Below are 22338 nucleotides of genomic sequence, written 5' to 3'. Positions count from 1 at the left end.
TGTTAGTTGAAGAGAAGGTTGCATGAAACAGCCTGGACATATTACGAGGAGATTCTTACTACAAGTGCTTTTCTACAACAGATGTTTCATACTTGAAATCCAGTGATGGGGCAAGGAATGAGGAATGACACCTAGAAATGGGTTAGTGTGTGTGTGTGTGTGTGTGCGCGCGCGCGTGCACGCATGCATAAGCTAATAGATAGCTGTGTCAGTAGAGTTAAGTATAAAGTACTTGTCAAACCCCTGCCTGGTTTTATCCTAGCAATATGGAACATCAGTCCATTGGAGCAGTAAGAACAAGTAAGATATTTTTTGCTGTTACCATAAGGTTCCCTGTGGTATCCCATGCTGTGATTCATAAAGGGAAAAGGTGGGGAAGAAGAAATAAGAAAAGAGCACTTTTATTCTTATTTATCACTTATTCAGGGACACTGATCCCTACAACAAGACAAAGATCCCACACATCTTGAAAGTAAGTTCTATCCCTTCTTCATCAAAGGATGTAAATTATCTCCCCCTGGAACACTGTGTTACTATCCAGCAAATACTAAGCAAATGAAACTGTTGGATCTTTCATAGATTCTCATTTGATCTCTGTCTTTAGTGTCATGTATACCAATTGTGAGCTATGGCAAATTAAAAGATAAGAGAGAAAGGTGACTATTAGCATGACATTTGCATTTTAATTAGTATCCTTTAGTGTTCCTATTATTGTAATTTAGAAAATAACTTGCAGGTGATAATTAAAGAAAATGTGTTTATTAAATTTTTATCTAGGACTCTAGAAAAAATCAAAGAGATTTTTACAGCAAAAGTGAATTAGAAGGAATCTTTCATATTGAGCTTATTCTCCTCTCATCACTGCCATGTTCAATCCTGTTCATTAAATAGCTCCTAAACTCTGCCTTAAACAGTTAAATTTCTGATGTCTTTTTTTTTTTATTATAAAGCTGATTCACTCCTGTGATGCTTCGAAATCTTTTCTCATTTCCAGCCTAAATATATTCATGCCTGCTTTATACTCACTTATTCTTGTGCCAGTACTGCCTTTGAGTTTAAAAAGTTCCTGTGTCTCTGCATTTATCCTTTCTTCCCCCACCCTATGTATTAATAGATAGGAGTCTTATCCACCCTCATCCTTCATACAGTTTAGCTTAACAAGTCAAGTTCTACTAGTCTCTTCCAATAGCTCAAGTTTTCATTGCCTCTGACAGTCTAGGAAAAGTATGCTGCATCTGCTCAATCTGCAGCATTTCCATTGTGAGTCAGGTATCTTGAACATATGGAAATAAAAACGTCTGTCTTGCAGATGAGGTCCTGGTAAGAAAATGTATGTGAAGCATACAGAAAAATTAAAATGTATAACATATATCTGTCCTGCTGGTTTTTACCCAGATATATTCTTAGGTCTTGTCTGTGTAAATTATAGATTTTAATTTTCTTACATCATTTTTCTTACATCTCCTTAGTTCTAGAGACACTAGAGCACGCCCTGAGGATCAGCACACCATCTTGCTGATGTGTGATCTTGTGTCATGCTTGTCTTTTTTTTGCCTTGTTTGCAACTCATCATCACAAAACGATTAATTCAAATACCTTCCTTCTACCTCAGATTTGATGTTTTCACTTCCATGCCCTCCAGATCTCCCCCTAGGTGTCTATAATAGTTTCTTCTAGGAAAAAAAAAAAAAAGCCTTCATCAAAAGAAGTTTCTTACTGGTGGTGACTCAGACAAAAATCTCCTTCATCTGTGTTAATCTTTCTTTTACTTCATGTCTCATTAAATCATTAATGCACATTATATGAACACCTTCACCTCAATTTCTTTATTTCTTAAAGCAAGTGTCACCTTTGGCACACCTTTTTCTCTTCCACCAGTTTTTATTTATCTGTGCAACATCAATTTTTATATTCTAAATCAGTGGTTAGAGTTGCTCCTTACAATAGTGTCCTAGGAGTCCTCCCAGACCCAGTTTTCTTTAAGGATTAGATGTAGCAGTTTAATTTACACTACTGTCTATCTGGCTACTGCTCTCACCCATATGGGTACCTTCTGCTCTTTTCAGCAGGTTTCCATTCTTCTCTCATTAGAAGCCTGAATCAAAACCCAGGACTCCTCCTTTCCTAGCTGAAGTGTCTGATAAAAACAGTGACATAAAATGAGAACCAAGTACAAGCACAGATTGAAATTTTCTGTTAGAATAACAATTGTGAATAATCCACATTTCAAAATTTGTGTCACCCCATCCCCCTGTCATTTCTCTACCCTATGACAAAGTCACCAGGAGGTTGCTATAGCTCCATGCCGATGTTTTACATTTTAGCGTTCTACACCTTTAAACTATTGCAATAAAAAGAGTGATCAATACCTGAGTTACAAAAGTGTTTGGCTGGGAGGAAAGGGTTTGCCTGTTTGGGAGCCAGACAGCTCATCTCATGCAATGAGGCTGAACAACTTCTGTTTGATGATCGTCACGGTTGGGTGAAGTGGAGCAGGCAGGGAATAAATGTATTTCAAATTAGATTGCGAAACTACAGGGGGAAATGCTGCCTTGAATTTTTAACAAACCACAGATCTGGTTAACTAGAATCATGTCTTTATTTAATTTGATAGCTACTTTCCTAATTTAGTCTTAAATTATTACAGTCCAACCCTTTTCAAGGGGGGCCTGTTCTGAGGCTGTTTTTGCCTGCATAGCATTCCACAGGTACCACTAAGGGCAGCTTTGCCTACCCTCTCTGCTCACCCAGCTCTCAGTGAGCACAGTTTCTCTGCACAGGCTCTCTGGGAGTCTCTAGCAACATCAGGAGTCAGCTCATGGAATCCTAAGCCACCTAAGCCCAAGATACTCTTAGGCACCTGGGGTATCAGATGCTTCAAAGGGGGCAAATTCAGTCAAGACAGACTATACTTCATCTTGAGAGGCAAGAGGAGGGGGCCCTCAAAGGCAAGGGTAGATGTAACCACTGAATTTTAGTGGAAAGGCTGCCTTACTGGGTTATGGATCGGCAGCCCAAAGGCTTTAAAGAGTTCTGTTTGCTTTAGCAAAGTCTAAAAATGCACTTGAATTAATTGTTGACCCACAACCTCTGAGATTCAGACAATAAAACTGAATAAGCAGAATATGAGGTGAATCTCTTATGAACTTTGCTCCTTATTGAGAATGAGAAATCCTATTTGTAGCAGTCAGTTAATTTGCTTCTGTTGCTGTTCTAACAAATGAATTATAAATGTGTTTGCTTTTCACAGTAACTTTGGGTTATGCTGGATACATCACGTTCACTTTTGATTGAGCAAAATGGATGCCATGTTGCCAGTCATTTTGTTTACACAAAGATCAAAATTTACTGTGCTCTCAATTGGCAACGGTTTACAACAGTGACACGTGGAAATACTCACATGATAGAGGTCAAGCGTCTCTTCAGAGTGGCAGTGAAACCCTTTTTCTTTAGTAAGCTTAGGTGAAATTGTGACTGTACTGATTTACACCATTTAACAAGCTGGACTTCCAGTATTAGCCCATGGGGATGAAAATTCTCTTTAGAATATCTGTAATTCAGCAACAATGTTCCTATCTTCCTGCTTCTACCCTCCAAAGGAGAGTGATTTACTTATATGTGTTGTGGTTTCTCTGTCAGCAAAAAAAACAAGTAAATGGGCCTGCCTCTGCCGTCAGTGAGAAGTTTCAGGAGCAGCATAATGGAACGACGGACAACCTGTTATGACACTCCCAGGGACCTGGAGGTAATCAGTTCAGCTCTTACCACTGGAGAAAGATTTAGGGTAAAAGAATCAATTTATCCCACACAACTTAGCCTTCAAAAGAATAAAGCCGTCTTTTCCAAGTCCCTAGCTGATTGTAGCAGACAGGAGAAATGAGGTGTCACTAATCCTCTTGCTGCTTTTGCTGGCCATTTGAGGAGCATAGATCTCTTTTTAAAGGCCTCCTGTGGACAGGTCTGTTGCAGGTGAGTCTGTCTGCAGTGATGGTGGGACTTTGCAATGGTACCTACATAATGAGGCAGAGTTGTCCACTTCAGGGTCTGGAAAAAGTTACATTTTGGAAAGAAAGCATCTTTTCAGTTTCAGGATAAAAGTCTCTAAATGCCTTGTTTAATAGGGTTAGGGCTTAAATTATTTTAAATGGGACAGGTCAGATTACTTAAGCAATAAAAACATGGAGATCAATCCATTGGAGTACTAAATGCTTTTTCTGAGAGTCTATTTGCTTCAAGTTTCAGCTTTGCTGTAACCAGTACAATTAGCACTAGATTTCGTAATGGGAACATGAATTTTATTGCTCTTTTCTTCCACTGCTTTTGTAAATTTAAGTCTAAGGAAGATATAATCTTTACCTTACGATTTGCAGCCTTGTGTGTTGGATTAGTTTTTGTTGGTTTTGGTCAAAATGCAACTGAAAATTAGTAGCACAGCATAAGCTAGGACAGTTTTACAAATAGTAATTGTATCATGGGCATCTGCAAGATCCCTTGCTGTTCAGAGTGGCCAGGGTGAACTGATCTGGTTTGTATCAAGGATGATGGGCATCCCCGTGTGCAGGGTCTGTGCCCTGCCTCATGCCTTGTCTCACATTGAGAAAGCTGTCTTTAAGAGATACCTTGTTTAGACTTCTTTCTGCGGGACCAGTCACAAAACAATTTTGCTGCTGGGAGCAGGAGACGGAGGGGTGTTGTGCATATGAATAGGACGAATTCTGCAGAGAAGGTATCCAGCTTGTGGAGAAGGACATTTTAACAAAACTAGGCCATTTCTTTCCTGCAGGGTCCCATAGTAGGGCAAGTTCATGACCCTTGTTCTTTCTCAAGCAGACATAATTTCAATTAAAGCTGCCTCCTTAACAAAAAAAAAACCCCACATATTAGAAAGGGCAGGCTGTGACATGTGATGGCTCCTCCAGGCCCTTTCCCTGCCGTGTAACTAGAAGAATGGCCTCAGGCGAGGCTGCTTATGAAAAGGGGGAAAGGAGTTTATCTTGCTGCCTTTCAAAATAAGGCAAAGGAGAAGGACTTTTTTCCTCAGTGAGTTGGGTTTTTTTCTTCTATACAGCTATCCCTTGTTACAGTTCAGGCAGCATTAGTGTATCCATTATAAATGTTTGTGTGAAACACCCTATGTATTTTGTATGTTATTTTAAGAAAAAAATAACATTCATAAATGTTATTCCCATATGAATGGGAAAGCTTCTGGTTTGCTCAAAAAACACACAAAACTCCAAAAAGAGAATCTGTAACATTTCCTTTCACATAGTGCACCCAGTGATATCAGCTGCATGTCCTCTACTGACCAAATTACTGGGTCACCACTGTTCTGGCCTCAATCAGCTCTTGGGTCTTCCTTGGTCTGAACAGTGTGCAGAGATGGCTCCTTTCATGGCCCCGCTGTCATACTCCTGGGACAGACCTGAGGGTAACCTGATGCACGGCAACAAACTCTACAACTCAGAGTTATAAGGCAGGTATGTTTATTCCAGCTGGGGTGCAAGGGGATTTCTCCACAAAGCTTGCACGCCGTCTCTGGCAAGTAGCCAAATATTTATTACACCAAATCGTACATATTCATGTTATAATCAAACGAGCCAGTTTTAAATATAAATATATTTTTAATCGGGTTCAATTGACTGAGGGTGAGAAACAATAGACAAAGCAGCGCTGGGTGTGCCGGGAGTCTCCGCTCCACCAAGAGCCACACCCAGTTCTAAACAGCAGCGTCTTTTATACTCCTGTACCACCGTCTTAACCAATCCCCTCTTGTCAGATGAGTGTCCTGCTCTTTGTCCATTGGATCCTTTGAAAGTCTCGAAGCCTTGGTCTCCTGGCGTGCTTTTCTCCTGTTGGATCTTTTAAAAGCCTCATGATCACATCTTTTGGTGGGCTTTTCTTCAAGCAGCAGTTACATGTTATCTCTAGGTGATGGGGTTTCCGAGAAGCGGTTTACCTATCAGCTCTAGGTGATGGGGTTTCCGAGAAGTAGTTACATTTTTCCAACCGAATGGCATACTTTATATTTTATCCATATATATTCAAACATTCATTGTAATATAGGTTATAGTAATTGCAAATCATTTCAAAACCCACACAGGGTACCATATTCTATTTTTACAATACTTTAGACAGCAGGATAGCATGGTTTAACATTTACAGATCATTCAAACTTAACGTACCCGCCTTGCTTAACTTAGCAAATTAGTTACAATAGTTTATTACATTCATTAGGAAGGGCTGGGTTATTACAATTAGTTCGGGGAGTAGGTGTGATTATTATAATTATTTAAAGGGAGAAGTATGTGGTCGTTTTTCTAGGGCGTGGTCCTTTTTCCAGGGCATGCGTGCTGTGAAGCAAAGTCCAGGTGTCTCCTTCCTAAATCGGCAAGATCACCCTCCCTAGATAGCATCTCTGAGTCCTTTTGTTCAAGTTTAAGTTTGCCCAAGTGCCCATTCAGGGCTTTGCTTCTGTTATCCGTGAGTTGTCCTTTTAATTCATACCCCTGGGCTACCTGCTACTTTCTTATCATAGCCAATCTCCAAACTACCTGGCAAACTACACTGAATCCACAAAACAAGTCTGGATAAGCAGGATTCTTAGACAACGTTCAGAAATCATCATATGTTGCTCTAAGTAAATAATTTGCAAGAAAAGTGGTTATTTCTCTGTATCAACAGAGCGAAACGTCCCTCTTCCTTCCTCTCTCACTTCTCCTTCAGGTGGCTGTTTCTCTGGAGGCTCTGTTGCTGCTCTGTGATACTTTATGCTTCTGTTTCCTGAAGTGTTTTAGCAGCTCCTTTCCTGAAGTTGTGTAAATTTGGCAGTGCTTTAAACCTAGCTCCTGTGACAGTTCGTTATAGGTTCAGCTGTTCATAGGTGTGACTTGGTGTCACTACTTCCACTGAGAGTTTTGAGCCTGTTTCACCACTATTCAGCTTTCTCAGGAAGCTACACCATCAGGCTGGTCACTCCATTTAACTGCACAGGATCACCCTGCACATACCCCTTTTATATTTTCCCAGTAAAGGGTTCAGTATTGCATGTAACATAGGTGAAACACTGCACCCCACCTGTGGTTTTCCACCTTCACTGGTCCCTCATTTTCAGAGCAAACACAGCTCCCAGCAAGATGTCGCTTCAAAGAGCTTGGAAGCCACTGTGTCCTACAGGATACTGTCTGCCAAGGCTGGACTCAGGTGTAAAAGCAAAGAACTGAAGTGTGTGGAGGATGAACAGAACTAGTAGATTATGTATGCTTTGACCCCAAGGCAAAAGATAATTTTTCTGAAATGTAATGCCTGAATTTTGGTTCAAATATAGTTTCTTCTAGATGTGATTTTTGAGAGTCCAGCAATATCCTGAAATATATGGAGCAAAGGATAAAAGAGATCACGTTCTCTTCTATAAAACAATAAGGAAGTAGACCTCTAACGGATCCTTGACATACAATGCTAGAGACATAACTCGAGTTACTCTTTTATACTGGTTATAGGGAAGCAACAGTTGTATGGACTACATATGGACCCAGGGTTTGCTCCCCGACTCCATCAGGAAATGCCCCTCCGCTCTGCCAAATTGCAGCAGCTCAAGAGCTGTGCTATCACTGACACTGCGAGCTTTTATTCTTGTTAAAGGGACAGAATGTTGACAAATGAAAACGAATCCTCTCACAAGCAAATTTAATGTCTGTGTTTACAGCAAGCAGTTCTCCAGTGCTGATTAGGACACGGCTCCATCTGTCTATGGCTGGTCACTCCACTGTATTTTGTGGAAGGCCTGGGTAATTTAAAGGAAGATCTAGATTTGAAAGCAAACTACAATTTCCTCCTTGTCCTGATTTTTCTCTGTCTATAAACAGTATTTCTATTATTTTGATTCCCTGATTCCCACAAAGCAGAGATCAGAAGGCTGTTGGGGTTTTTAATGAATATGTAGTTGACACACTTTAAAATTATCTAAGGTGGGATTACTGGTGTTGTGGTTGGTTTTGGTTTTGTTTTTTTTTTTTTTTTAAATTTCTTCTCTTTATCTGTTAAAAGACTTTGTACACATTGGCTTGTAGTTCATTCTGAAGTGATCCCACTGTGGAGCACGCATAATGAATTGCACTCACTGGGTTGAAACAATAATTTTAAAGTGAGGAAAAATATATAATCTCTTTCTGTTTGTATTCTCCTCGGTAAATAATGATGGTTAGACTTGTTTTAAAGTATGAATATAAAACCACTTCCACAGGTGTTACTGTAGTAGCAAAATAACTTCAGCAGATAGGAAGTAATTTGTTTAGAGGGATGTAACAGGACACAGGAAAACTAAAAAATATAGAGATTTATGTGCCCATGCTCTTAGGTTTTTGCTAAATGTAGAACAGGCAATATTGAAATATGTACCCATGCACCTGTATTGGGTTTTTTTGTAAATCCAGTAATGCTAACTGTTCTTGTGCACAGCACTGTTTTCTTTGTGAAGCTCTTCACAGCAGCTCTCAACTCCCAGTTCAGTGCTTTAATAACAATACCATCTGGCTGAGGTTCTCAGACTTGCCTCTGGGGGTTGAAAGCCCATTTTTCCATTATAATTAATGAGATTTGGGTGTCCAAAACCCATGGGCAGCTTTGAATACATCACCTGCATCTTCTTGGATTCATAAGTGCTTTGAGACTTTCAGAAGAAAAAGCTGTTAAGCTGACCTGAGATGATAGGATGCTATGGAGTCTTAACACTTGACACACTAGTTTCTGTGTGTGGCCAAGGCTTCCTTTATTGTGTCTGAAAGGGAATGTTGCTGGCTTGGTTAAGAATGAGGGCCTTGTCAAGTAAATTATATTTTTTATTCTTAAAACAGTTGATGAGAAGATGTTATTTTTTGTTGTTCAATATAAATGCAACATTTTTAATGTCTTACATTAGAGCAAAGTTTGATATAAAAGTACATAAAATTTTGGCAGCTGTCAGTAGCAGCAGTTACCTTGGTATGACAAATATGTAATAATGTGCTTCAAGATGCTATGGACCAAGGATGGTCAGCCTTAATGTCAGATTCCAAAATCTTCATGTGATTCCAATCAAAAAAAACCCCTTCCATATTCACAGAAGAGATGAGGAAAGAGGGCAGGCAGTTGCTCATAGTCATCTTGCAGGCTGGATTTCAGCTGCGAGGGCAGTCCTTAGCTGTGCTTTCTGCATCATTTCTTCTGGCAGCTGAGAGCTTGGAGGCTCCCACAGCTGGAATAGCTGGACACAGCTGTGCTGGGAAGTCACATTTGAATTGCACATGGCTCAAGAGCCACCCTCTGGTCACTTCGTTCTTAAGCAAACTGCCAAATAAATACCTCAAGAACAGAAAAGTGCACTAAAGCATTTCTATCCTGTGGATACCTGTCTAATGGCAGATATATTTCATGAGCATCTGCTAAGAGGATCTTCAGCATTTATTATGAATCTTTCCTCCATGAAGACTGTGTAAAATTGGAGGTTTGTAAGACAGAATTAAAAATGCTTTCTATCCACTGCAGGAGGATCTTTTAATCAGAGGTACAATAGATGGGCTCACTAAAATAGTAAACGATATAAAAAGAAAGTGGCTTCATACAGAGGACAGTCATTTACAGTGAAATAGAAAAGAAAAAATAAGTAGTGAGACAGTTCAAATAATATTGTTTGGGATATTCGATTTGGGTGTGTTTATATAATCTATTTATATAAGAATCCAGAGTAAAATCTCTCCACTCAGTTTTAAGAGTCTTGTTCAGTTTTATGTTGGTTTGGACTTCTGACAAAGGTTCCTTCTGTATGCTTTACAGGCAAAACATAAGTTTGTTCTTTTAGAAAACTCATAGACTATCAGAATTTTCATGCAATAATCTTCTGGCATGAAACATGATACCTCAACTATGATTCAGTTATTAGATTTGTAAACTGCATATGGGAGGATGTGGTTTCATGCTCAGTGTAAGCAGATACATATCTTGTACCCCTCTCAAAACAAAAAAATTAACTGCAGGTTCTCAGTTTTCCCTTGTGCCAGTGTTACCAGAGAGCAGACCTGGCTGAAGACTAACCTTCATTTGGAAAAAATAAAAAAAAAAACCAAACCAACAAACAAACCCACAAATTTTTAGCAAGATCAATTTGCTTGTCTGAGCCAACACAATGGAAGAATGGAAACACAAGTCTGAGAGCAGAGCAGGAAACACTTTTCTGGCTTCTGTGTGGTCTCACATCAGCTTATGCTCCTTGTGTCATCACACTTGATAAGAACCTATGCAGAAAACATACCGGCAGTTTAGGAGATCAGAAGCAGCTGGCTACATGCCAGCATATCATAATTGTTAATAAATGATGTTGTTGGCTTTTGGGTTTGGGGTTTTTTTTGATGTGTTTTTGAGGCAGTGAGTTTTATTAAAGACTGCTAGATCTATGTTCTACAATGACATAGGACATTTAGGCTAAATCAGAGAAATAATTACCTATGCAAGTATGTGCAGGAATTTCTCTATTAGTGAAACAGAAGGAAATCCTGACAGACCTAGATGAGAGGGAAGAAAGGACAACAGTTTTCCCAGGAATAAGACACATGTTTCAGAATAAATGCTATGTGTAAAGGATATGACAGCAGACTCAGCAGGATATCAGAAGATATGGATATGGTAATATCTGCATTATTATTTGTTACACATTTCAAACACTGCAGACTGGCCTCTGGAACAGTTTACTAGCTGGGCTCAGCAAATCACTTCTGCCCTTGTTTACTGGTCTAAGTAAGCAAAAAGGGAGTAATACTGTAATTCAAGGAATTACAGGGAATTCATTACAGAGTGTGTGCACCATATAGCCAGTTGTTAAATGATATAAACATTAAAAAGGCAAGACCCCACTTACGCTTCTAGAAGGGTAGAACCTTTGTATTAAAGTGAAAAATAATGTTACCCAATTTGAGAGCAATAATCCAAGAGGGGATTGTTGATTCATGTTTACTGTAAGAAAACCATCGTGAGCTACTGCAGGCTTCTATTTATTTTTCATGTTTCCACCACCGCCCCCCCAACACAGTAGCTGAACTGTGACTGAAATATTGTTTTTCCATCCCCCAGATGGCAGTGCTGCCTTCCAAGATAATAACACTCTAGCTCTGGGAGAGAAATGCCTTCTGGTCTCTGGCTGACTTATGTGCCATGTTTCTTTGTTGCAGTGGAAATATGCCACAAATTCTCATGTAACAAGACTAGGGTAATCAGGATAAGTTTGCTCGTCCAAGTCTGACACAGCAGCCATCTTCTGTTAGAGGCACCCACCAGATCACAGCCCATTCATAAGCAACAACACTGCAAATGCATGTTGGAATGTCTACTGAACTTTACTCTAAATGTGCAGTTTCTGATATCTTTGAGATGGACTAGAGAATAAATAAGATGGCCAATTTGGCTCTTAGAGGAGCTGCAAAAGAAGACTGTGTGTGCTAATCTTGATCTACAAGCCTTTGGCATCAGACCTAATCCTGTTTCCTTTTTCCTTATGAACACGACCCTTGTGGTCCTCAGCAGGGTAGGTGCTGAGTGGTACTGCAGATACTTCATTAGGCTGTTAAATCTCACTGGCTTGCAGGATGAGGTACTCACTTGGTCCCCCTGTGCCTTTGAGCATTTGCATGGTCCCTTTGGATACCTAAGTACTGAACTCAGTTCTTCCTCCCTGGGCTGCCCCCATTGAGGTGTAATAAGGCACCCTTAGTGGGCAATCTTTAATGTTAATTAATTAATCCTAGACATAAAATAAAGGGTGTAATGGAATAAAAGAAACCTGTGTGGGGATGGCTGCCAGCTCTAGTGGCACACTGAGGAGGGAGCAAGGAGCTCTCAACCCCTTGAGAGGAACAAGGAGATTCAGCCCAGTTGTTACAGAAAGTGAAGCTTTTTAGCGATTGAAAATCCAACTGAGTGGTCTCGTATTTTGGAAATTACGAAAAAGGTTCTTCCAGGTTGGGAGGGTATGATCTTTTTCAAGGTTCTTCACTTTCATTACAGCATTTTTTGTGTCTAGCAGGCAAGAAGCATGAAAGGGAGTTTGCGGCAGTATTTGCATCTTGTTCCTTTTCTTCACTGGAGATATTTGTGTGTGTTGAGCCAGTTCTAGAAATTTCTGCTACTTCTTGAAGATCCTAAATCACAGGTAACAAAAGAATACTCTGAAAGATAAGCCTCTGACCCTCTCCCCTGGCAAATCACAAAACCCCATTTTATAATTTACAGTTCAGTGAGGAAAGGCTTTCTTTCCTCTTTTCCTATCCACATGGTCACAGAACCAGTGAGGAAAGGTTAAATACAGGCAGATCCAGCATGTGAATTGTCCTTCTCCTGACAAGCCCAGGGAATGCAAAGGCCCAGGGCAGGGAGAATGAGGTAACTCCTGGGGCCAAAGGTGGGTAGGGAGGAAGGAGGGCAGGACAGCAGTAACCACAAAGAGTCTGCAGTAAAGACCTCATCCCCAATCTTTTCTGGAGGTGGTGCTGCTCTTTAATTGGACCAAGTGGTAAATATAACCTGGCTTCCCATTTAATAGGATAAGAGAAATGTAGATTTAGTTCAGAGTAGCTACTGTGTTGCTAACTGTGCTTGGATAACAGCTTCCATTCTCAAGCCCTCTTTTATCCTCTTTATTCCATTTGCTTTTCTACCTGAAAAAAAAAAAAAATCCCCTTTTCAGGAGGGAAATGTTTATTCTCCCTTTTACAGGCTTCTCTAATTCTCCCCCCTCCTCACCCCAAATTCCTGTTATGCCCAGAGTCATGATTTCCAACCCCTCACCTTTATGATCACCTCTAATTACTGTCCCTTCCTTCCCTTCCCTCTGTAGAGAAGCTTGTGGAAAAATCTGAAAAGCTTAAAGCCAAAAAACTTAAAATCAAACCCATAAACAATAATTCTTTTTTTGTAGTGGGAGCACTCAGACCTCTAGTTTACTGACATGTCCAAGACCTCCTTATCACTCCAACATACACAGTCTAACAAATAAACATATTTGTAGATAAAAAGTAATAGAAATGCTATTTCAAACAGAGGAGAAGTAGCTGTCCTTCAAAATGGGGTCTGGATTTTACACTATTTTCTCAATCAAAAGCACTCTCCTTCTCAAACACATTTGGTCTAAAAGCCATATTATCAAACCTCTAAAGTGTCTCTTTTTCCCCTTAAATCTGCATACAGGGAAGAGGGGGGAGGAACTCAGCCATCTCAGCCACTTAAAGACACATCTGCTCATCCCCAGCATTTGATTTCAGCTGTCACCAGCTCACCTGAAATGATTATATGGGAAACCAACCTTATCAACACCAGTTTCCCATTTCCAGTGACTACAGCACTTTGCAATTCTGATATATTTTGCCTGCAGAATATGGCAGGTTGAAATATAATCATGGTTTATTTTTTAAATAAGCAGATTGCTCAGTCCAAAAAATCCCAACACACACACACACAAAATTTCTGCTGCTTCAGAATAAAGATTCTTCCATCTTTTAGAATAAGTTTGCTGCCAAACTGATGATTTTTCCATGGCTAGAACATATTTTTAATTTAAAAGTTAAATATGTAACGTTTACTGAAAACAGAGATATTTTATCTGAAATTAAAGAACCCAGAACAGTCTTTTTCCCTCTAAATAGAAGAAAAAGTTTGCAACAGATTTTTATTATTTCCTTTATATTTGTACTGAAAAATTATGTTTGACACAACTTGAAGATATAATCTCCCTCATATTTCCAGTGTATTAAATTGGAAGACAGTAGCAAAACTTGTTGCTATGGTTGGATTAAATCACCCTGACATTAATATTACACATCCTTCAATATTAATAGACAATGTAAAAAAAACCCAAACCTTTTGGTATGTTCTACTTAAGACTGAGGTGGTACAACACCTTTTGAAATACATTTGTCCCTGGGATATTTGCAGGGCACATGTGGGTGAAGAGATACGGTTAAGGATTTCTCCTTCTTTTGTAGGGAAACACGTGTATCTCTCTGCCTTTGTGTGAAAAAGGCAGGAGTAACATTAGAGAGTCTAAGAAAAAGAAGTAGTTAGAAGAAAACTGAAGAGCAAGTGTTTTAGAAGTGAGAACTAAGCAAAAAGGGGCTGTGAACTTCCTCATGACCAAGTTTCATTCTTGTTTTGGCCTGGGAACATTATTTGGAAATATAAAGGTTGCATAGGAGAGATGTCGGTCTAATTTATATTGCCTTTGAACCTAAAATCCTCTATCTAACTGCTTGGGTCAAAAAGGGCAGCCATGTTTTACAGCTTTTGCTGGCAGAACTTGGTTAAATATCTGTCTGCTGACAAATCAGTATTTTTGAAAACAGAGGTGACTCAGGGACAGGTGGGGCAGGAAGGCTGTGCACCTCAATAGCTGGCAGTCACTTTACTCTCCTAATCTTCACAGGGAAGGTAAACTTATAAGGAACATTTGTTTTGATTCGGTGGCTTGTGTTATAAATATGTATGCTATAAGGACAAAGGGTGATAGCAGATGCTCCTTATCTGATTTTCCTGGTTAGAGAAAGTGGGAATTTGTTGCAGGTCTTCTTCCATAGCTGGGCGTAACTGGGAGCCCTCCTGCTCCTTGTTTTGTCTTTCTGCCATTGAACTATGCAGCTGGGGGCTAAGTTTTATTCCAACCATTTTGATTTCAGTGTTCATGAAGACTGCTAATAAACATGAACCACCACAGTGGTGGTGTTTATTAGCAGTGTTTCAGAAAGACCTCACTCTGTCTTGCACAGTGACGAATTTTGTTTTCTTTACTCATGAAAAATATCTGATTGAGCCAGTGAGCAACAGCACTGATTTTGCCAGGTGAGCTGGAGGGGACCATCCCTTGGCACTAACAAGGACAAACCAGCCTGGTCCCATGTGATCCCTAACAAAGAGCAGGGTTGCACATGGATCCACATTGCATTTCAGCCAGATATTGTCAATTCCCATTAATTAATTGTTTATCTACAATTACTATCCAGAATATTCAATCTGAACCAGATTCTGACATTTTGAAGGCTTAATTACTAGTCTAAGAGGGAAGCCTACATTAATTGTCAGAAGGATAGTGTGACTATTATCAAAGTAACTGCTGGCAACATACCCAGATGTATGTTATCAGCAAGGGAGAAAGACTGCCAACTTGATGCTGAAGAGAGTTTGTACTCAGAGTAGGTTTTTGATTATGGAAGTTAAATCAAAATGCAGAGGTTATTTCCAAACAGAATTATTGTGAAGAGATAGTGAAAAGGAAGGTGAAACAGTGAGAATGAGAAGGAAAAAGCTACATGGGAAATTTTTCCCTGGACACATAATTTGGTCGGAAGGAAATAGAGGGTAGGAAACAGAGAAGAAGAGAAGTTGTCTTTTAATGCACTGGAGACTGGAAACAGGTTGTTGGGAATGATGCAGGAGTACTCCTACTGATTCTAAAATTTCTCAGGGGCTTGATTAGTGTAGCTTGCTTGGGTTTAAAGAGACAGACTCATTTGTGGGAAGGAAAGAATATTTCCATTGGGTAGATATTTGAGACCTGGTTTAGTTCTATTTTTCTTGCCCAGTTTCATGGGGCATTTCCACAGATGGTCCAGGAATTTAACTTCACAGATTTCTTCCTATTGTAGAGACCCTTGGTCTCTTCTGCTTTTTTTTTTTGTGACACATTGTAATAATGTGCTTTTAATGTTTAACAACAGACTGATGGTATTCAGGGGTATTTGGTATAGATGTTTATGTAGTCCCACAGACCTTTCTCAACTAAACTTTTTGTGTTTGCCTATATCAGTAAGAGAGATAAGCCTGTTGGAGAAAAGAACTACTTAATGACACCTAATGCCATCATACAGGGAAAAGTTTGCTATGAAATCACATGCCAGCTTGTAGCCTGCTCCCTGTGAAGCATTAGACATGCCCTTGGGCAGAGCTCCTACACTCAGGCCTTCATACCATCCAAACATAGCAAGTATTTATCTCCATTTTCTATGTTCTAGATGAAAGTAAGTAGGCTTAACCAGCTCCCATTCCAGTAAGTGTACTTACTTCCTTAAGAGTTAAAGTTCAACCATCATTTATTGGAGTGATTTAGTCCAAAGGAGGATAAACCTAAGGTAACTTCAAAAATTTTTACATTTTGATACTGAGTACCAAATTTTCTGTTGGGCTATGAGCTATATGATATCTGTTCCTCAGAAATTATCTAATAAACCACCACTAAATATTGTGGAAGAGTAAAATATGTAGATTGCTCTGAAAAGTAATCTGTCAGCTCATTTCTGTAATCTTTGAAATGCTTCTTTCTGGAGTAGGTGCAAGAGGGATCTCTGTGGCACTGGGTATTTCCACACACTGAGGCTGGCTCGGTTTTTTGAAGATGCTTACTCCTCTGGGACATTTCTTTTGATGTACACTCTATGATGCTTTATCCCATTTTGGTAAGATTTTATGATCGACTTGGTAGGAGGTAGTAAAAATGCTTCCCAGAGAAAGTGGTAAAACTTCTTTTTAGAAACCCATGTTTTTTCCCCATCTTGGGAAACTTTTCAAAATCAAGACAGTGGTTACCAAATCCAATTGAAAAAAACAATTTATAGTTCAGATTCATGGGAGCAGCTGCTTGTCTTACAGGTATTGACCATGCAAGATGACAGTATTGATGTTGGATTTAAGTGCTTTTTCTTGGGATTTTCTATGTGGGAATCTATATGACCCTATCTTTGAAACTCTAGTCATACCACCAGGAATTCCTCAGTAACCTCCATTTTATCTTATAGAAGCAAGATCATTTGATCCTCATAGTATTTTGCCGGTAACAAATGTTCTAATTGTCTTTTTCTTCCTTATTCAGGGTCTTGTCTATTAAAAACTCAAGAGCTAGTACAACTTTCTGTTTCCTTAAGTGTTACAGCTTGAGTTTCCCAAAGGTAGTTTTAACTTTCTTGATTGCCTTCCCTACTCTCCAATCTAACACTGAAGTATGATTGCAACTATCAGTTGACCCACTTCTGTGCTCCTAATCTGAAAAATAATCCTAATTTAATTTATAAAAGAATGTTTACTAATTTTTATTGGCACGGGAGATTCAGACTGAAAATTAAGGTTTTTCTGGTGTTGAAATTCACAGTATTTTTTCAGTCATGTTTTGTAATACGTTTCTTCCTTTTTCCATAGTGACTTAGTTAAACACAGTCTATTGTGCACAGTTTCTAGAACATTTTCTCCTTCTGTGTCTGCTGGGGCATCTTTGTTAATGCTCATTATGGGCCCATACTGAACCCTAACAAAGTAAAAGGAAACATTCCCCTTGGAGGAATCTGACTTTGGATCAGTATCCCAAATAATATCAAATTCCAGATTGACTTTAAATGGCTTCTGCTTCCCCAACCCTCCCACACCTTTGCAATACATTGAGGGAAGGAGAAAAGCTGACACTGTTGTAATATCCTTTGCTCATTTAAAAGCAATGCTTTTAGAAGGAAATATATATGATATTCTGTACCAATTTATAATAGCTATGGGTAAAATTAGGCTACATTGTTTATTGTTCTTTACATATATTATCAAATGAAATTTGAATTAACAGACCCATTTGTACAAACATGATTGTTAATATTAATATACTGTGTAAGTCAGCTGGCAAGAGTAGAAACAAACTAATGGGTCTCTTGAACAGAGTATTTCACTGGAGACTGACTGCACAGATGCTGAAAGTACAATCCTGTAGTTAAACCAGTGTGCAGGGAGACTTCTCTTAGAGTTCAGGGGAAATATCGAAGTGCAGATTCCCCACAGTATGTTCTTATTGTCCAAATGTCTATACGCATTGTGTTTACTGAGTAAAAGCACTCTGTGAAGGAAGGAGCTGATGGAAGTAACAACCTTCCCCATTTCCTTCCACAGCTGCCAGACTCATGTTGCAGCTTCAGGATATTCTGGATGGATTTTTCTGTTGAAAAAATAGCCACAGGGAGATTGTTTTTTTATAGGCTCAGGCAGAATCATTAAAACCCAGTTTTTGAACCCTGCCTGTCTGGACAGTGCTCAGGCTGACTTCCACGTGCCTTCGCTGTAAGGGCAGACATCACAAGCAGAAAGACTGCAGGCACATTTATTACCCTCAGATGTGCAAGCTCACAGGGCAAAACCCTGTCCTTAGTTAAGAGGTAAAGCTTTGGACAACTCACTGGGAATGTCTTTAGTAGATTGGAAGGTTTGCTACTTGATTATTCATGTTTCTCAAATATTCCTCTGAAGACATTCAATTCGTGACCTTTCATTATGATGCTGAAAGCCATACTTTTGTGCATTAAGTCCAGATTTCTCTTAATAATTTTCTTCCAGGAAATGAGCTTTTTGGGAAAAGGAAGCCACCCACCATAACTACACATCCTTGTTTGGAATCTACTTCATTATCTCTGATTCTTTCAAAAAAAAAGCATAGTAGTTTTGCTGGCCCATTTCAGAACCAAGCTTAAATTACCTTCCTGAGACAAATCTGTCAGTCTCTTAACCTGAAGAAACTTTGTAGATCAATCAAAAGCTGTCTTTTTATAATAAGGAAAGACAACTTTTGCTGAAATCAAAAAATCCTCTTGGAAATGGGCTTGCTTTGTTTCTGTGAAATGCTTTGCATTTTCTTTCATTTTATCCACTCATCAAGCTTTTCAAATGTAACAGTGGAATAACAATGTTAGAAAAAAACAGTGCAATCACTAAAATGTTATATTCTGCATTGGAATGATAAGAATCCTATTAAAACTCAACATTAAAGCATTGTTTGCTGGATGAAAAAATTATCATGGCTTTGATAAAGAAAAATAAAAACAACCTTGGCTTTTCCAGATTTAATCAAGTAATTTGTGACCCAGTAAGAGCTGTGTACTGCTGAATTATTTTCAGAGCATTTATCACAGGTGTTTCACATGTGTTCAGCACATCCTGATTCTAATCCTCTTAATACACTTAACAATAGTAGGGCAGCTTTTGAGAACAAGCAAACTGGCTTTCCTGGCTATTTTGAACTGTGTTCTTACACAAACATTATTTATTTGGGATTTGAATCCCTTTTCCAGCACTCATTTAATCTAAAAATTTAATCCATCTGTATAGGGGGGCTTCTTATACAGCATCACTAAGCAGAACTATTTCTGCTTTATGAAGACAGAGAGACATTCAAGGACAAATCTATGACTTAAGCCAGTTCCTTTCACATTTGCACAATGTTCAGTGTACTGGACACCAATCATTTGAAGGAAATTTCCTCTTCGGGCTGCCCACAATTTGGGGTCTTCTCATCCAGTTGACTGGCACCTGGGCCATATTGTGGGCTTAAATCATGATGCCATGTGAACAGGAGCAGAAATAACCCACAGTTCTCTAATTAGCCTCATTAATTCATTACTTGTGAGAGCTCCTAAATTCACTGGCCCTATGATAGATTTTAGAAAATAAAATGTGCATCCCAAGCCAGAGGCAAGGACGTATAAGAGAGCAATGTTCATGAGATGATCTTCAGATCCAGCAGCAAATATTTCTGTTTAAGCATTTAATACTTTTTTTTAGTACTCCAGATCATTTTTCTTCAAATGATTATGGTTGTACTGTGTGATAAATAAGACTCTGCCTGAAGATACCAGAGGGCATGTGGCACCAGAATAAAATCTCTGAAACATATTTTGAGTGGTGATCGCACCATTTCTAGCTCACCATATGGCTTAGTGCAGATGTCCTAGCATTAAAATGACCTTTTTTATTGCGTAAAGGTCACAGATGCAGAATTCAACATTTTGTAACCCTTGGCAGAGGTACAGTCTATGAAGGGAGTACACCTGTTGCCTTGTCCACAGTTCAGAACACTGTCACCCAATAGTTGACTAAAATACAGGGACTGAAATATATCTTCTATTGCTGTTGGTAATATTAGTTAATAAACTTAGATGTTATTAAACAGTTCAGTGTGCTGAGATTAACAAATAAAAATGTTAACATACTAGAATCATTTTCTACATAGGTTTTACTTTGGTAGTCCTAGTAACAAGAAGCATCACATGCTGCTTCTGAATCTCTGTCAATGCTCATTATGGGCCCATACTGAACCCTAACAAAGTAAAAGGAAACATTCCCCTTGGAGGAATCTGACTTTGGATCAGTATCCCAAATAATATCAAATTCCAGATTGACTTTAAATGGCTTCTGCTTCCCCAACCCTCCCACACCTTTGCAATACATTGAGGGAAGGAGAAAAGCTGACACTGTTGTAATATCCTTTGCTCATTTAAAAGCAATGCTTTTAGATCTAGTCCAACTGATTGACCATTTCAGGGCTGACCAAAAGTTAAAGCATGCTATTAAGAGTATTGTCCAAATGCCTCTTAACCACTGACAGGCTTGGGACATTAACTGCCCCTCTAGCAAGCCTCTTCACGTGTTGGACCACCCTCTTGGTAAAGAAATGTTTCCTAAACTGTGCTTGACATCATTCTTTCCAGCTGATCATCCAAAAGTGCTATTACATAGCCACTGCAAATTCAGTAGTCCTTTTGGAAGATTTCACAAGTACAATGCTAATATATTCAGGAACATCTCAAAATCATGTTCTGTTTATCTTCCTTAGCAGTGAGCTATCATGAAAGCTAGTGATTAGTTTGTTTAGAATATAACCAAAAAATGCTCCCTGGCAACCTAATTGAACTAGGAACATCTGATGTGGGAGTATTTCATTAAAAAGGGATACCAACCACTGATCTGGGATGTGACCTTTTTTTGATTATTAATAAAAAAATCCTAAGGCATATGAAAAGTTGACCAAAAAAACTCCTAAGACTGTATTTTATTCCCACAGGTAAGGGACAAAAAGAAGTGAAAAGGTACAGAAGGTAAGGTACATGATGCTCAGTGAGATTGGCACAGCATTATGAAGCATCTAATTTCAGCTGCCAAAGGGGCTCATATTGATTTTTTTTTTTTCCATTCTCTGTGTGTGCTTTTATAGAGACTTGAAATAGAGTCTCCATTTTGCTCTTATGAAAACCACGTTTCTTGGAGGGCAGTATGGGGGAAGGAAAAGAATAGTTCTTTCTGCTTGAAAAAACAGCAACCTACGTAGCACTTACCAGAGGATTATATACCCTAATGTTCTGAGAGGTGACGGTTCAGGTACATAGTGGGGAGCTGGATGCCTTGGGAATATTTAGAAGAATTATTTAAATCCATGCAGGCTGCTATGTGTTTTCCCATTTGTGCATTGTGAGAGAGATCTCCAGATTCCAGACATCCTTTTTGGAGCTGTAAAACTTAAATTAAAAGCAAAGAACACAGAGCAATTCAGAAATACCTCCATTTGCAGATCATAACTGAAGTTATTGAAAAGATTATTACAAAGAAAATATTCTTTCTTCAGGGATGCCCAGCAGCTACAGTCTGACTCCTTGACGTTCAGATAGGGAATGTGGAAAACTCCAGTCATGGTCCAGGTCTGAGTGGTTGAAAGATCAACTCTTAATACAGTCAATCATATCTGACAGTTGAGAAAATTCTAAATCTTTGCAGGAAGAAAGGAAGATTTATTAGCAGTACAAATATCTGAATTTGTTCCCTTTTTAGAGAGGTTGTTATTCTTAAGCAAAAGATACAAAAGGGCTAAGAGCTGCTTAACACTTATTAACAATACTTCACTGCAGCATGAGGAAGGGAGAGAACTCACCTTTCCTTTACTTTTCCCCAGCTGTTTTTTGTGGAGAGGCTTTCACCAGAGCACCTCCAAACTTACATCTCCACCATGACTTTCGAACAGCTGGACAAGTGTTCAGCTTTCTGCAGCCACACACTTCTTGCTCCCTGCCCTGTGGCTCGGAGCTTTGAAATGGCCAGAGGCTGTAGCAGATGTATGGCTTACACTGGAGCCCAGATGCAGGAAACTGGTTGCATTGTTCTTTAGGACAACAGTTAAAAACCTCAAGCAGAGGAAAATTAAAAATACTGTAACTAGTCTGAATCTACTGCTGCAAATGTTATCTGCCTCTCTCTGTTTGGCACTGTTACAGAACAAAATATGAGCCATCCAAATGACAGTTTTAGAGAAGGGGGAAGGAAGGGAGGACAACAAAAAAATTCTCATGACTCAAACATCTTTCCTTTTTCCATCCATGTTATCTGATAGAATAAAAAACCCAGCAGGAAATTAAACATATACACCTGACAAAGAACTGCTTAGAAGATGTGATGTGTGATTATAGATGACTCATTCTCATTCTGGAAGACTAGTCTCCTTTAAAGGTTCTAGCAAGCTCTGTTCTTTTTTTTTTTTTTTTTTTT

The 22338-nt window shown here is 39.1% G+C and overlaps 1 long non-coding RNA gene across 3 annotated transcripts in view; it reads left to right on the top strand.

Annotated features, from left to right (window-relative positions):
* Window positions 1-275: 275 nt before the first annotated feature.
* LOC113475934 overlaps window positions 276-22338 on the top strand; it is a 26631-nt gene continuing 4568 nt past the window's right edge. For 2 of the 3 annotated variants that reach the window (XR_003397640.1, XR_003397639.1), the window contains exons 1-3: window positions 276-472; window positions 12044-12172; window positions 16335-16460. This is a non-coding gene — a long non-coding RNA (uncharacterized LOC113475934). The remainder of the gene's footprint in view (window positions 473-12043; window positions 12173-16334; window positions 16461-22338) is intronic. The other variant, XR_003397641.1, reaches the window with a different exon arrangement.

The sequence above is a fragment of the Athene cunicularia genome (genome assembly GCF_003259725.1).
Source record: "Athene cunicularia isolate RWA chromosome 1 unlocalized genomic scaffold, athCun1 chr1_part2, whole genome shotgun sequence".
NCBI classification, from domain to species: Eukaryota; Metazoa; Chordata; class Aves; order Strigiformes; family Strigidae; genus Athene; species Athene cunicularia.
This window is presented reverse-complemented; position numbering and strand designations above follow the sequence as displayed.